The 14,267-nt window shown below is 43.3% G+C and overlaps 1 protein-coding gene across 1 annotated transcript in view; it reads left to right on the top strand.

Annotated features, from left to right (window-relative positions):
• Window positions 1–14,267, top strand: part of EFNA2 (ephrin A2) — a 343,212-nt gene that overhangs the window by 99,592 nt on the left and 229,353 nt on the right. The window lies entirely within an intron of this gene.

Here is a 14,267-nt window from a genome sequence, read left to right as displayed (position 1 = left end):
TTTTATTTTTGCTGACACCTGGTGTGCCACTGTTTATTTAATTTTTCTAAATATCTATATGTATATATGTGTGTGTGTTTATTACATTTTGTTTACCACTTTTTTCCCCCTAAATGTACTAACTCATTTTTTTTTTTTTACTTCTCATTTCAGAACCGTGTATCCTGTGGACTACTTTAGATTCGGAGGAGTACGGTGACCAGCGTTTTTTTGGTTTAATGTTAATAAAACGAGGGCTTGTGGGGGAGTGTTTGCCGGGAAGAGCCAGTACCAACAGGCCTGGAGCGTCAAAAATGGCGCTCCTGGGCCTAGGTGGTAACAGGCTTGCGTTATTTAGGCTGGGGAGGGCCAGTAACAATGGTTATTTCAGGCTGTTGCTACTTGGTTGGTATTTGGCTGAGAATAAAAATAGGGGGAACCTTATGCTTTTTTTTATTTATTTTTTTTATAAATAATTAAATAAAAAAATAAAAAAACGCATGAGGTTCCACCTATTTCTATTCTCAGCCAAATACCAGCCAAGCAGCAGCATCCTGATGTTTCCAGGGTGGGCGAGGACCATAGTTACTGGCCCTCTCCAGCCTAAATAACGCCAGCCTGTTACCGCCTAGGCCCAGGAGCACCATTTTAGATGCTCCAGGCCTGTTGGTACCTTCTCTTCCCGGCACCCCTGTGGTGATGGGTACCGCGGTAATAATTGGGAGTTAGCGCTAGCTGTTTTTGTGGCTAACGCTAAGCTGGGCTATATGACAGCTTTCATTACTAAGCCTGTCAAGTAACCAGAAAAAAAAAAACACAACACGTTTAAAAAAATTGTATTCCAAAAAAACACTCTCCCACAAGCCCTTGTTAACTATTTTATTACCATTAAACAAAGAAAAAATGCTGGTCATCGATGTAGTCCACCGAATCCGAAGGAGTCCACAGGATACACGGATCTGCAAAGAAAAGAAAAAAAAAACACGAAAAATAGGTTAATACATTTCTTGTCTCCCGTTCGCACATCTCCCGTGCCGCACGCCTACAACTCCCAGCATGCCCTTACAGTAAGGGCATGCTGGGAGTTGTAGTTGTGTGGCAGGGACGGGTAACAAACTCTTGTCACTTGCCCGCACTGCACAACTTCAACTCCCAGCATGCCCTTACAGTAAGGAGATGCTGGGAGTTGTAGTAGTGCGGTGAGGGCGAGTGACAAGCTTTGTCACCTGCCCCCTCTGCAGGACTATAACTCCCAGCATGTCCTTACTGTAAAGGGCATGCTGGGAGTTGTAGTCCTGCAGCGTGGCGGGTGACCAGCAAGGGGGTGATAAGAAAATCACTGAAATGTCATATTTCCCACAGGGTCCTGTGACATGGGACCCAGCAGAAAATTTGAAAATACAGTAAACTCTGCGGCGCCGTAGCGAAGGGAGCCTGGGCTGACATAAAACTGCAGCCACCCGGGACTCCCGCAGCCAGGCCGGGAGATGTGCAGGAGTCGGATAAGGGATGGCTCCTGCCAGGGCCGGTTTTAGACTTAATGTGGCCCTGGGCAAAATTAAAAGTGGGGCCCCTAAAGCCGAAAAAGTCAGTCACATTTAGTTAATTCAGGATGTAGCATGCCAAGAGTGTTGCAAGTTTATTAACCTCTCAAGGACGCAGGTCATACCTGTATGCCCCGCGCCTGCTTCCCCGCCATGATGCAGGCTATCATCCACCAGGACTTATGTCTAATGCCGTACATCACTGATCGCGGTGATGCCCAGCATTAACCCCTAAACGGTGCAATAAAAGTTGATCGCCTTGTCCAACGTGAAAGTAAAACCGTTCCCAGCAGCTCAGTCGGGCTCTTTGGGACCCCTGCACTGAAATTGGCTGGATCAGCAGAGCGCCAATAACACAGATCTATGCTATGGCATAGCATTGAACAGTGTATGCAATCAGAAGATTTCATGTAATAGTCCACTATGTGAACAAAAAAATTGTGTAAACCCCCCTCACCCCCTTTTTCCCATAAAAAAAAAACATTTGCAAACAAAAATAAACATAAACATATGTGGTATTGCCATGTGGATAAATGTCCGAACTATAAAAATATAATGTTAATTAAACAGCATGGTCAATGGCGTATGCATAAAAAAAATTCCAAAGTCCAAATTTGCGTATTTTTGGTAATTTTCTATACCATAAAAACATGTATAAAAAACTATCAAAAAGTCCCATCAAAACAAAAATGGTATCAATACAATCTACAGACCACGGTGCAAAAAAATTAGCCCTCATACATCCCCATATACGGAAAATAAAAAAGTTATAGGGGTCAGAAGAGGACATTTTTAAACATACTAATTTGGGTGCATGTAGTTGCATTTTTTTTCAATTAATATAATAAAATAAAACCTACATAAATTGGGTATCCTTGTAACTGTATGGACTTACAGAATAACTACGTGTCACTTTTACTGAAAAGTGCACGGCGTAGAAACGGAAGCTCCTAAAAACTACAAAATGTCGGGGTTTAAAAAAAAAAAAACATTTTCCCCACAAATAATTTTTTGGGGGTTTCAGCATAGATTTTGTTGTGAAATTACTGATGTCATTACAAATTACAGATTGGTAGCGCATAAAACAAGCCCTCGTATGGGTTTGTAGGTGGAAAACTGAAAGCATTATGGTTTTTAGAGGGTGAGGAGGAAAAAACTAAAGTGCAAAAACAAAAAAACGCTGAGTCCTTAAAGGGTTAAAAGATCAGGAGTACAAGCCACAAAGCGTATGTACCTGTAGACACACAATATTTGCTGGACACACACAATACCGCTATATTGTTCCTAAATAAAAAACACGATATATAGACCAATATTCTCACATACAGTAACATATAGTGGTAGATACCCGCTATATGCTGGCACCCTGCAGACCGAATAAGGTTGGGTTCACATATATCAAGCGTGCACTGGAGGAAAACTGATGCTTGAACTGATCCCGTTCATTTGAATGGGACAGTTCACAATCATTCAGCATCTTAATTTTGACGCCGGATAGTTGGACACACTGGAGAGAGAAGTTTGGATTACACCCCCTGTAGTACACTACTGTGTGTGTGTGTGTGTGTATATATATCATAGGAAAGAAAAACATATATATATATATTTCCTAACCAGAGTGTATCCAGCCGTTGCAAAACTAGAACTCTCAGTATGCTGGGATTTGTAGTGTTCCAACAGCTGGAGGTACCCTAGTTGCGAAACTTTGATATATACACACACATGAATAAATCAGTGTTTCCCAGTCAGGATGCCCCCAGCTATTGCAAAACTACAAATCCCAGCATTCCCTAACAGCCTATAATGCTGGAGGCACCCTGGTTGGGAAACACTAATAATGATATATACAGTGGGGATCAAAAGATTGGGCACCCCAGGTAAAAATTTGTATTTATGTGCATGAAGAAGCCAAGGAAAGATGTAAAAATCTCCAAAAGGCATCAAATTACAGATTAGACATTCTTATAATATGTCAACAAAAGTTAGATTTTATTTCCATCATTTACACTTTCAAAATAACAGAAAACAAAAAAATGACATCTGCAAAAAGTTTGGGCACCCTGCAGAGTTAATATGTTGTACTGCCCCCTTTGCAAAACTGAGACTTGCCAGTGTCATGGATTGTTCTAAATCATCATCTGGGAAGACCAGGTGATGTCAATCTCAAAGGTTTTAAATCCCCAGACTCATCTGACCTTGCCCCAACAATCAGCACCATGGGTTCTTCTAAGTAGTTGTCTAGAAATCTGAAACTGAAAATAGTTGACGCTCACAAAGCTGGAGAAGGCTATAAGAAGATAGCAAAACCTTTTCAGATGTCAATATCCTCTGTTCGGAATGTAATTAAGAAATGGCATCAGGAACAGTGGAAGTTAAAGCAAGATCTGGAAGACCAAGAAAAATATCAGACAGAACAGCTCACAGGATTGTGAGAAAAACAATTCAAAACCCACGTTTGACTGCACAATCCCTCCAGAAAGATCTGGCAGACACTGGAGTTGTGGTACACTATTCTACTATAAAGAGATACTTGTACAAATATGGTCTTCATGGAAGAGTCATCAGAAGAAAACCTCTTCTACGTCCTCACCACAAAAAAATCAGCGTTTGAACTTTGCAAATGAACATATAGACAAGCCTGATGCATTTTGGAAACAAGTTCTGTGGACTGAGGAGGTTAAAATGGAACTTTTCTGTCCGGAATGAGCAAAGGTACGTTTGGAGAAGAAGGGGAACAGAATTTAATGAAAAGAACCTCTGTCCAACTGTTAAGCATGGGGGTGGGTCAATCATGCTTTGGGGTTGTATTGCAGCCAGTGGCACAGGGAACATCTCACGAGTAGAAGGAAAAATGGATTCATTCATGAATAAAATTTCAGCAAATTTTGGATGCTAACTTGATGCCATCTGTGAAAAAGCTGAAGTTAAAGAGAGGATGGCTTCTACAAATGGATAATGATCCTAAACACACCTCGAAATCGTCTGTCCGGGCATGCTGGGAGTTGTAGTTTTGCAAAATCTCGAGGTCCGCAGGTTGAAGACCACTGCTTTACATATACACATGCATACATACAACACATACATACTCAATCAAGCATATATCATACATGTGTATATACATACATGCATTACACACATATACAGCACATTATACACAAATACATGTAACAGATAAAGTGTTTACATCACACATGTACATCTACACATTACATATAACTTATACATACTTTTAATGAAAGCTGGCTGGGTGCATTAAATACTTCAGCAGCTGCTAGATATTCATGCCTCTTGGGGCCTGCAGACTATCTCCCTCATCGTCGGCTGACAGGCAGCTAAACGGTGCGACAGTAGGAGGAGGAGGAGACTGGGGAGGGAGGGGAGCCTCTCACTGCCAGCACTATGTGATTGAACTCTGCAGTGAGGCTCAATCCTGGATGCTGCTGGCTGCAGGGCTACACTGCTTCCCCCAGCTACAAACACTATAGCAGCTGCAGGAGGCCCTCTGGAGGACGGGGGCCCTGTGCAATTGCCCAGTTTGCCATGCTCTAACGCCGGCCCTGGCTCCTTCACATCTCCCGGCCTGTGTGCGGGAGTCCTTTTAACATATAACAGTGCTGCAGAGTTCTATTTCCCCTAGTGTAATATCAAAGTTCCCGCCAGGTCCCGTGATTGGCTGCTCGGTCCCAGCCAATCACGGGACCCAACAGGAAATCCGAAATGACAGTAAGGGATATAGACACTCTGCGGCATGGTTATATGTTAAATGCAGCCTGGGCTGGCATCACTCTGCAGCCGCTGGGGCTCCGTCATGTTTTCTCCCTGACACCCTTACTTCTAATCATGGGGACACTGATTTACATCCCCCTGCTTGTCTCCCACCCAAGCCCGTGCCGCACATCTCATGCCTGCTACAAGACTACAACTCCCAGCATGCCCTCACAGTAAGGGCATGCTGGTAGTTGTAGTCTTGCAACAGTTAGCAGACAGATTGGAGATGTACAGCATGGGCAGGTGAGAGACAGGGGGGGTGGCATGTAAATCAGTGTCCCCATCATTAGAAGTGAGGGTAGTGGGGAGAAAACATAATGGAGCCCTGGCGACTGCAGAGTGATGCCAGCCCGGGCTCCTTTGTATAATTGTTAAATCATATTTCCCGCTGGAGCCGTGATCATGGCTCCCGGCGGGAAATATGAAATCTGCACTCCAAAGCTGTTTTGTAAGCCAAGTCCGGGCTGACTTACATTTATGGTGTTTTTGAGGGGTTGCTTTTGAGGGGTTGACTTTTTGTGTGACCACTGCAAAGTGAAAAAATGTAAATGGGCACTGTCAGATACAAAAACTTTTGATATGTTGTAAAGCATGCAAAACCAATAGGTTTTGAAATTGCTTTTATTAGAAAATGTTCAGTATTTCATACTGAAAAAGCCAATCAAATAACTGCCCCCCCCCTGCCTGCTTGGACACATACTAGTCCTGCTGTGTCCATGCATCATCACCTATGTCTGCGTTCAACCATCCGGTGTCAAAATTGGGAAGCTGATATTGAAATTGGGAAACTGTTATATGTAAACCCGTAAACCCAGCCTGTTAGCTTTTTTCACTCTAAAAAAAGGGAAACCCAGTGCATGTGTGTCATTAAGTGCATGTTACCCGCAGGGGCCCTGGTAAAGGCAAAAGATAAGGTGAATGATTAATCACCAAGGGCCTGAGGAACCAAGGGATAAGTTACACAACTGTGTATAACCACAACCAAGAAACTGCTCAACAGTATAGGCACCAATCAAATAATGACGGTATTTTACAGACCAGTAGTGTATCAGACCAATAATTAACAGTATTTTTACATCTCAAGAAAAGCAGCAAACCAACACTGAGATCCTAAAGACTAATAATGATGTTATAATATAATTCCTTGCGCATTAAATTACTGACAGGTTCTGCCTCCTCAGGAGACCAATATAGAATAATGTAACTGATGTCCAGATGGTTCAACTGTAAAGTTGTAAAGGGATGTGATGTCGTCCACCTCCTGATGTGCCTAGGGGAAATGATGTGTATATTTGTGCCAATGTGACTGTCCCTTTGATTACACTGGCAACACCATCATGTGTTCTGCTGAAGGATCGGTGAGTATGTTAGGGATTTTGAAAATGAAAACCCTACACCTGTCCCCCGACATGTGCACTGATACCATGGCGGTAACTCACAATCCATAACTTTTGCTGCTTTGGAGTTGAGGTGATTGGGACCAACGTATCCTACAGAAGGAATAGGTTAAAGTCCTTTAGTCCACATGGTTCAATGAGAAAATGACATATGGCTGCTATATACAGGATAAGCTCAATCTTGATTTTAAATAATTCCATTCAGTTGTTCCTGTTAGGCCAGAAAAAATCCTTTAGGTAACACCCGCCCAGTGGTGTACCTGCAAGGGAATAGGGATGTATACAAGGGAGAATTTCCTGCACAAGCCACTTTTTTAGGGTAGTTGTTATTTAGCCTAGAGACATGATGCTGTTACACTCATCAAGGTCAAGTATCTTTGTCCATGATGTATTAAATATGAAACCATAAAAGTTATACTTTAGGTAGATTTTTCAGTCATAGGTAATTAGAAAATTACTTTTTTTAATTATTTATTTAAATATATTTATCTATTGTTTAATAATACACACATTTGTTGAGAACTATTCCTCTTCTGTAATATATCTCTCTCTCAATATATATATAGATATATATATATATCTCACAGTATCCACCATCACTGCTCTTCTTCTCCCTCTCCTTGCTCAATGACCACTGCACAGGTCACAGAGCATGCCTAGAATCAGGGATGGGCTGACTGGAGAGTCCGTTCGGACGTTGTCCGAGGGTCCGGTCAGGTAAAGGGCCTGCCGCCACATCTACTGGGGATCTGGGACACTTGTCCCGGATCCCCAGACAGGCTAACGCTGCTTCTTCAGCTGTGTGTGCAGCTCACATGCACACAGTTGAAAAGTCTCCTCTCTGTGTGAGCCACATCTGCGGCCTACACAGAGAGGAGACGTGACCTTTGCCCCCATGTAACATGCAGTGCAGGCACCGATGGCGTTACTCTTCGGCACCTGCACTGTGCGGAAGAACGCAGCCGTCAGAAGAGCTGAAAAGATCGCTGCAGTGGGACAGGTGAGTATCTCATTTTGTTTTGTTTGATTTTACCTTTTTTTTATTTCAACTTGGAGGGGAATGGACCCCCCATATACCTGACTGCCCCCTATTCCTGGCTGCCCCCATATACCTGGCTGTCCCACATATACCTGGCTACCTAACCTGGTCCCCCATATACCTGGCTGCCTAATTTGGGCCCCCATATACCTGGCTGCCTAACCTGGCCCCACCATATACCTGGCTGCCTACTCTGCCCCCCACCACATACCTGCCCCCGATAAACCTGGCTGCCTAACCTGGTCCCCCCATATATCTGGTTGCCTCACCTGGCCCGCATATACCTGGTTGCCTAACGTGCCCCACATATTCCTGGCTACCTAACCTGGCCCACATACCTGGCTGCCTGACTACCTAACAGCATACCTGGCTACCTAAGTACCTATCTAGCTATCTACCTACATGCCCGGCTACCTACCTTGCTGGCTAGTTACCTACCTACATATCTGACTATTCTAACTACATTGTTAGCTACCTACCTGCCCTTTTCTGTGCAGGACACTAAAGGGGGTGTAAGGGAGTAGCGGACGATTTTGCGTCCACTACTCCCTCAGCTCTCCAAACCATTTCTTGGCTCCACCTCCATGCAAAATCATCCAGGGCGCACTGCTTTCGCCTCCCCCTCTGTACTGCATCATGGACTGTATAAGTGTTTAGGTAGATTGTAGGCAGATTTTGCTAAACTTCAACTCACAGCTTGCCCAGACAGCAAAAAACTGTCCAAGTATGCTGCGAGTTGTAGATATATGTATCAGTGTTTTTCAAAAATTGTGCTTCAAGCTTTTGCAAAACAACAGAGAACACTAAGATTGGCAAATTCGCCACTGGTGCCCTGTGCTCTTCACAGATGAAAGCAGGTTCACACTGAGCACATGTGACAGACGTGACAGAGTCTGGAGATGCCGTGAAGAACGTTCAGCCGCCTGCAACATCCTCCAGCATGATCGGTTCTGCGGTGGGTCAGTATTGGTGTGGGGGGGCATTTCTTTGGGGGCCACACAGCCCTCCACGTGCTTGCCAGAGGTAGCCTGACTGCCATTAGGTACCGAGATGAGATATCCTCAGTCCCCTTGTGAGACCATATGCTGGTGCGGTTGGCCCTGGGTTCCACCTAATGCAAGACAATGCTAGACCTCATGTGGCTGGAGTGTGTCAGCAGTTCCTGCAAGAGGAAGGCATTGATACTATGGACTGGCCCACCCATTTCCCAGACCTGAATCCAATTGAGCACATCTGGGACATCATGTCTTGCTCCATGCACCAACGCCACGTTGAACCACATGCTTTAGTATTTAGTACAGGTCTGGGAGGACATCCCTCAGGAGACCATCCACCACCTCATCAGGAGCATGCCCAGGCATTGTAGGGAGGTCATACTGGCACGTGGAGGCCACACACACTACTGAGCCTCATTTTGACTTGTTTTAAGGACATTACATCAACGTTGGATCAGTCTGTAGTGTGGTTTTCCACTTTGATTTTGAGTGTGACTCCATATCCAGACCTGCATGGGTTGATAAATTTGATTTTCATTGATAATTTTTGTGTGATCTTGTTGTCAGCAAATTCAACTATGTGAAGACGAAAATATTTATTTTCATTAGTTCATTCATTCCGATCTTAGATGTGCTATCTTAGTGTTCCCATTATTTTTTTGAGCACTATAATATACAGATCCTGTGTACAGCTGGTATCTACCACATATGGGCACTGTGTGGGGGAACACTGGTTTGCATATAGTGGTTTCATTCAGTACAGTATGGCGGCATTATCCAGTTATTGTGTGGTGGTATATATTTCCTCCTTGTATACTGGTATTATTGGTCATGGAACATTTTTTATTTTATTTTGTGTGTAGGGGTGGGGCATGAGGAGGGATTTGGGTGGCGTAGGGGCATGACAGAGGTGTGGCCACAGGTGGAGTCTTGCAGGGGGCCCTTGCTTTATTTGGTCTGGGGGCACTGAGTGTTGTCAGTCCACCCCTGCCTAGAATACTCTCTTGTGGAGTCAGTTCTGGCAACTTGGCCACTCGCATTATGCAAAAAAACTGAGCGAAAATATGTACATAAAAGTAGATAACAAAGGATATATTCCTGTTTTTAATTAGCAAGAAAATACAGGTTAATACATTCTCTGTAAAGACAGAAATGTTTTTTCATGGATGTTATTTATTAGGTAAATAAGGCTGTTTTCTAGTCACTGAAGCACAGTAGGTCTCTGCATACAGGACTGTGTAGATGAACTTGCAGGCCTACATTACAAGCCAGCCTGTTTGAAATTTGGGTAAATCTGCACAGGGACATGTACAAGATGAAGGCCATATTCATATGTGTGTCTTTAAAGGGGTATTCTGGGCAAAAACATCTTATCCCCTATCAAAGGATCCTGCAATCTCCCTGCAGCATCGGCATTTTATGCGGAGCTGTGTCTCTAGTTTCGGAAACCTCTGGGTTTCCGGGACTGGGGACGTGATGTCGGCCACGCTAAGCCCCCTCCATTCATGTCTATGGAAGGGGGCGTGATGGCCATCACGCCCCCTCCCATAGACATGAATGAAGGGTGCGTGGCATTACGTCACGTCTCCAGTCCCGGAAACCCGGAGGTTTCCGAAACTAGAGACACAGCTCCGTATAGAATGCGGGTGCCGCAGGGAGATCACGGGGGTTCCCAGCAGCGGCCCCCCGCGATCAGACATCTCATCCCCTATCCTTTGCATAGGGAATAAGATGTTTTTGCCGGAATACCCCTTTAACTGCAGTTTTTTTCTCCTAAAAGTATCAGAGTAAACAGTGTCAAAGCTGCAAACTCACAGCTAAATTTGCCGTTTCTTCCAGTTATAGATGAAATTTGAAGCCTATTAGCAAGGTGAATTCTCTTAAGCTCTTCTTTCTTGATGACATCTTTAGAATAAATCATTTTGTGAATAAAGCCATTATTTTACCACATTTAAAAGAATATAGCTTTAGTAGCCTATAATTATGTTATATATCAAGTCCTGGAAACCAGAGTGATAATATGAAGTTCTTAGAAGAAATTACAAATCATAAGATGATTATATTACTCATGCCATATGCTTATCTAAAGATTTCTATGTATATATTCTCTGTGATTAGTGGGAAATGAAGTCTGATAGGTATTGTCTTCTTCACAGTATTCCGGTAGCACATCCTTAGTAGAATTCCATTTTAAGGGCTTTCAACCTTCTGCCATCAGCCAATTAGAAAGGTCCCGATGCTAAGCGAAGCTCACTCTGTGCCAACAGGGAGGGGAATGACTGAGCTGCCTTTGAAGTTAGAAAGTCGTCCGATGGGATTTCCACCGTCTTTTCAAAGCCTCTTTTACTTTTATTATTAAACAGCAATTGAGACAGATGCACTTGCAATGAAAGTACACACACACACACTGCAGTGAACATATGAACATATTAACCCTAAATTATAGATACATTGGTAGCATTTATATGCAGTATTAATATATGGGACTATTACATACTATTAACAGCTTTACAAAAGTATGGAAGATATGCCCTTTTGTCAGTAAATCACTTCTAAGGAGATTTTAAGTTCTAGTTATAATAAAGTTAAGTTTAAGTTATGATAAAACGGCAGTGCAGTAATAAGAATATGTGAACTTAGTGGCTTGTATTATGCCTCAGTATTCCTTTGTCTTCTACAGCCTTTAGACAGTCCCACGGCTGCACAAAAGGGAAGGGCTCAGTACTGTGGGACATTGTGTCCCCATTAGTCAGTATAGACCGTTTTATGACCACTTGCAGAGCAGACTATAGAATAAAATTGTCAGATTTGAGAATGCAAACACCCCATGCAAATTGCAACATTCACAAGTACGCTTTACATTGTGAAGCCCATTCCTGTAACCATTATTCTCTAGTGTAACATATTTATCTGGAGAACCTCTTCAATTAAATAAAACTATTAAATGGCAACTGGACCATATTCAACTCCAGGGAGGCACACCTGATGTTGTTTCCACATTATAGTTGTAACCCCTTTAGAATGCACCCAATGTTAATTTTTGCATTTTTGGTTTTAGGATTTCATTTCTACATCATTCAACATGTGGTAATCAGACATGTTAATTTTAGTAGAATGATACCCAATTTGTATAGATTTTTATTACTTAAAAAAATATTGTTTTGCATTGCCATATTCTGATCCCTATAACTTTCTTATTTTTCATCTATGGAGCTAGGTGAGGGCTTGTTTTTTTCTTAGTGATTTGAACGTGGCTATACTTATTATTTGTTTTCTTGTAGGTTTAATTTTATTTTCACATGAAAAAAGGTGTGATGTGATTTTCATTTTTTAGGAACTTTTTTCCCTAGGTCTCCTAGGGGACATTCAAAGTACACTGCAATACATAAACAGTATATTGCAGTGTACTGTCATTCTGATGATCTACAATAATATATATAAAAAAATATTACATAGCAGTCATTGATTCCTTAAGAAGACCCCTGACTACCAAGGAAACCAATTGGCACCCTGCAGCTGGGTTTTGGGGAGGCCAAATAGACACGTGACAGGACTGCCACATGTCAAATAACCTGCTAGATACCATGGTTGCTATTGACATGTACAGTTTGTGTTGCCAAGGAGTAAAAAGTGTGTTATGTGTTTACATGGTATTGCGTTATTGAATTGAAGTAGACCACTGCATAGCAGTAGCCACTTTAGTAACTTCCCCATAACAGTGTTACATTGGGTCATTTGGCATACGATCCTAAGACATTGTCATGTAGGAGAGTTAACATCCTATCTTATATCATTTATATATTAAAAATACACACTAGCTGTGTATTCACCACAACTTTCTTTAGTAAGGATAACAGGAACACTGGTAGAATAGATGGTCCAGCAATGTGGACTATGTAACTGCTACACGCCTAGTGAGAATTTCCAAGACATTCCCTGTAAGTCAAACTCTGCATATGAAGCCAGAATGGCAGTAGTGCTCACGCTGCATCTTATGGCACAAAGTGAGGAAGAGAGCTGCTATATTCACCTAGCAGCACAGATCTGTGTGTGCTCAGCATGCATCAAAATAACTTTGGGCCATGGCATGTAAAAACAGATCAGAGATTGGGGTATATGACAGAGTAATATATTTGGATGGGTATGTGTTTGTTAAAGGGGTACTCTAGAGAAAGGATGAGTTTTTAAATCAACTGCTGCCAGAAAGTTTTGTACAGATTTGTAAATTACTTCTATTTAATAATATCATGCCTTCAAGTACTTAGTCAGGTCCATAAATATTGGGACATAGACACAATTCTAATGTTAAGGAGTGGCTCTGGTTAGGCCTCAAATGTGAGTGACTGCCACTGTCCAAATTAGTATATGCTGAGTGTCGACACAGGAAATGAATACCAGACAAAAGTTTGGTACAATCTCCTTTCTCAGCAGAGGTTTTAGCTCACACTGGCTAAGGAGAAGCCTTTTATTAGGGAAATACATTGTTATAAATATGGTTATCAAAGTGGGAGGTTGGTTATCACATAAAAATCATTGTGTTATGTTTTGATTGTTAATTAGGTATGAACATTTAATAATCATAGTCATAGTTATATGATGCCAAGTTATGTGCCGTTATATGATGCAAGCTTTTCTGTTTATTAGAAGATTCCAGATGTATCCGTTATTTTGCACCGATTGCATATTTTTCAGTTAGATGTAATTTTTGTTATTTCTACTTTTTGGACACTGTAAATGTTACGCTGAGCGCTCCGGGTCCCCGCTCCTCCCCGGAGCGCTCACAGCGTTCTCCTATTCGCAGCGCCACGGTCAGACCTGCCGACCGGGTGCGCTGCGATAATGTTCCCAGCTGGGATGCGATTCACGATGCGGGACGCGCCTGCTCGCGATGCGCATCCCGACTCGCTTACCAGACCCGTTCCCCGTCTGTGCTGTCCCGGCGCGCGCGGCCCCGCTCCCTAGGGCGCGCGCGCGCCGGGTCTTTGCGATTTAAACGGCCGGTGCGCCACTGATTGTCGCATGAGGTTTAATCAGTACCTTCACCTGTGCACTTCCCTACTTATACCTCACTTCCCCTGCACTCCCTTGCCGGATCTTGTTGCCATTGTGCCAGTGAAAGTGTTTCCTTGTGTGTTCCTAGCCTGTGTTCCAGACCTCCTGCCGTTGCCCCTGACTACGATCCTTGCTGCCTGACCTGACCTTCTGCTACGTCCGACCTTGCTCTTGTCTACTCCCTTGTACCGCGCTTATCTCAGCAGTCAGAGAGGTTGAGCCGTTGCCAGTGGATACGACCTGGTTGCTACCGCCGCTGCAAGACCATCCCGCTTTGCGGCGGGCTCTGGTGAATACCAGTAGCAACTTAGAACCGGTCCACCGACACGGTCCACGCCAATCCCTCTCTGGCACAGAGGATCCACCTCCAGCCAGCCGAATCGTGACAGTAGATCCGGCCATGGATCCCGCTGAGGTCCCACTGCCAGTTGTCGCTGACCTCACCACGGTGGTCGCCCAGCAGTCGCAACAGATAGCGCAACAAGGCCACCAG

The sequence above is a fragment of the Hyla sarda genome, chromosome 1, assembly GCF_029499605.1.
Source record: "Hyla sarda isolate aHylSar1 chromosome 1, aHylSar1.hap1, whole genome shotgun sequence".
NCBI classification, from domain to species: Eukaryota; Metazoa; Chordata; class Amphibia; order Anura; family Hylidae; genus Hyla; species Hyla sarda.
This window is presented reverse-complemented; position numbering and strand designations above follow the sequence as displayed.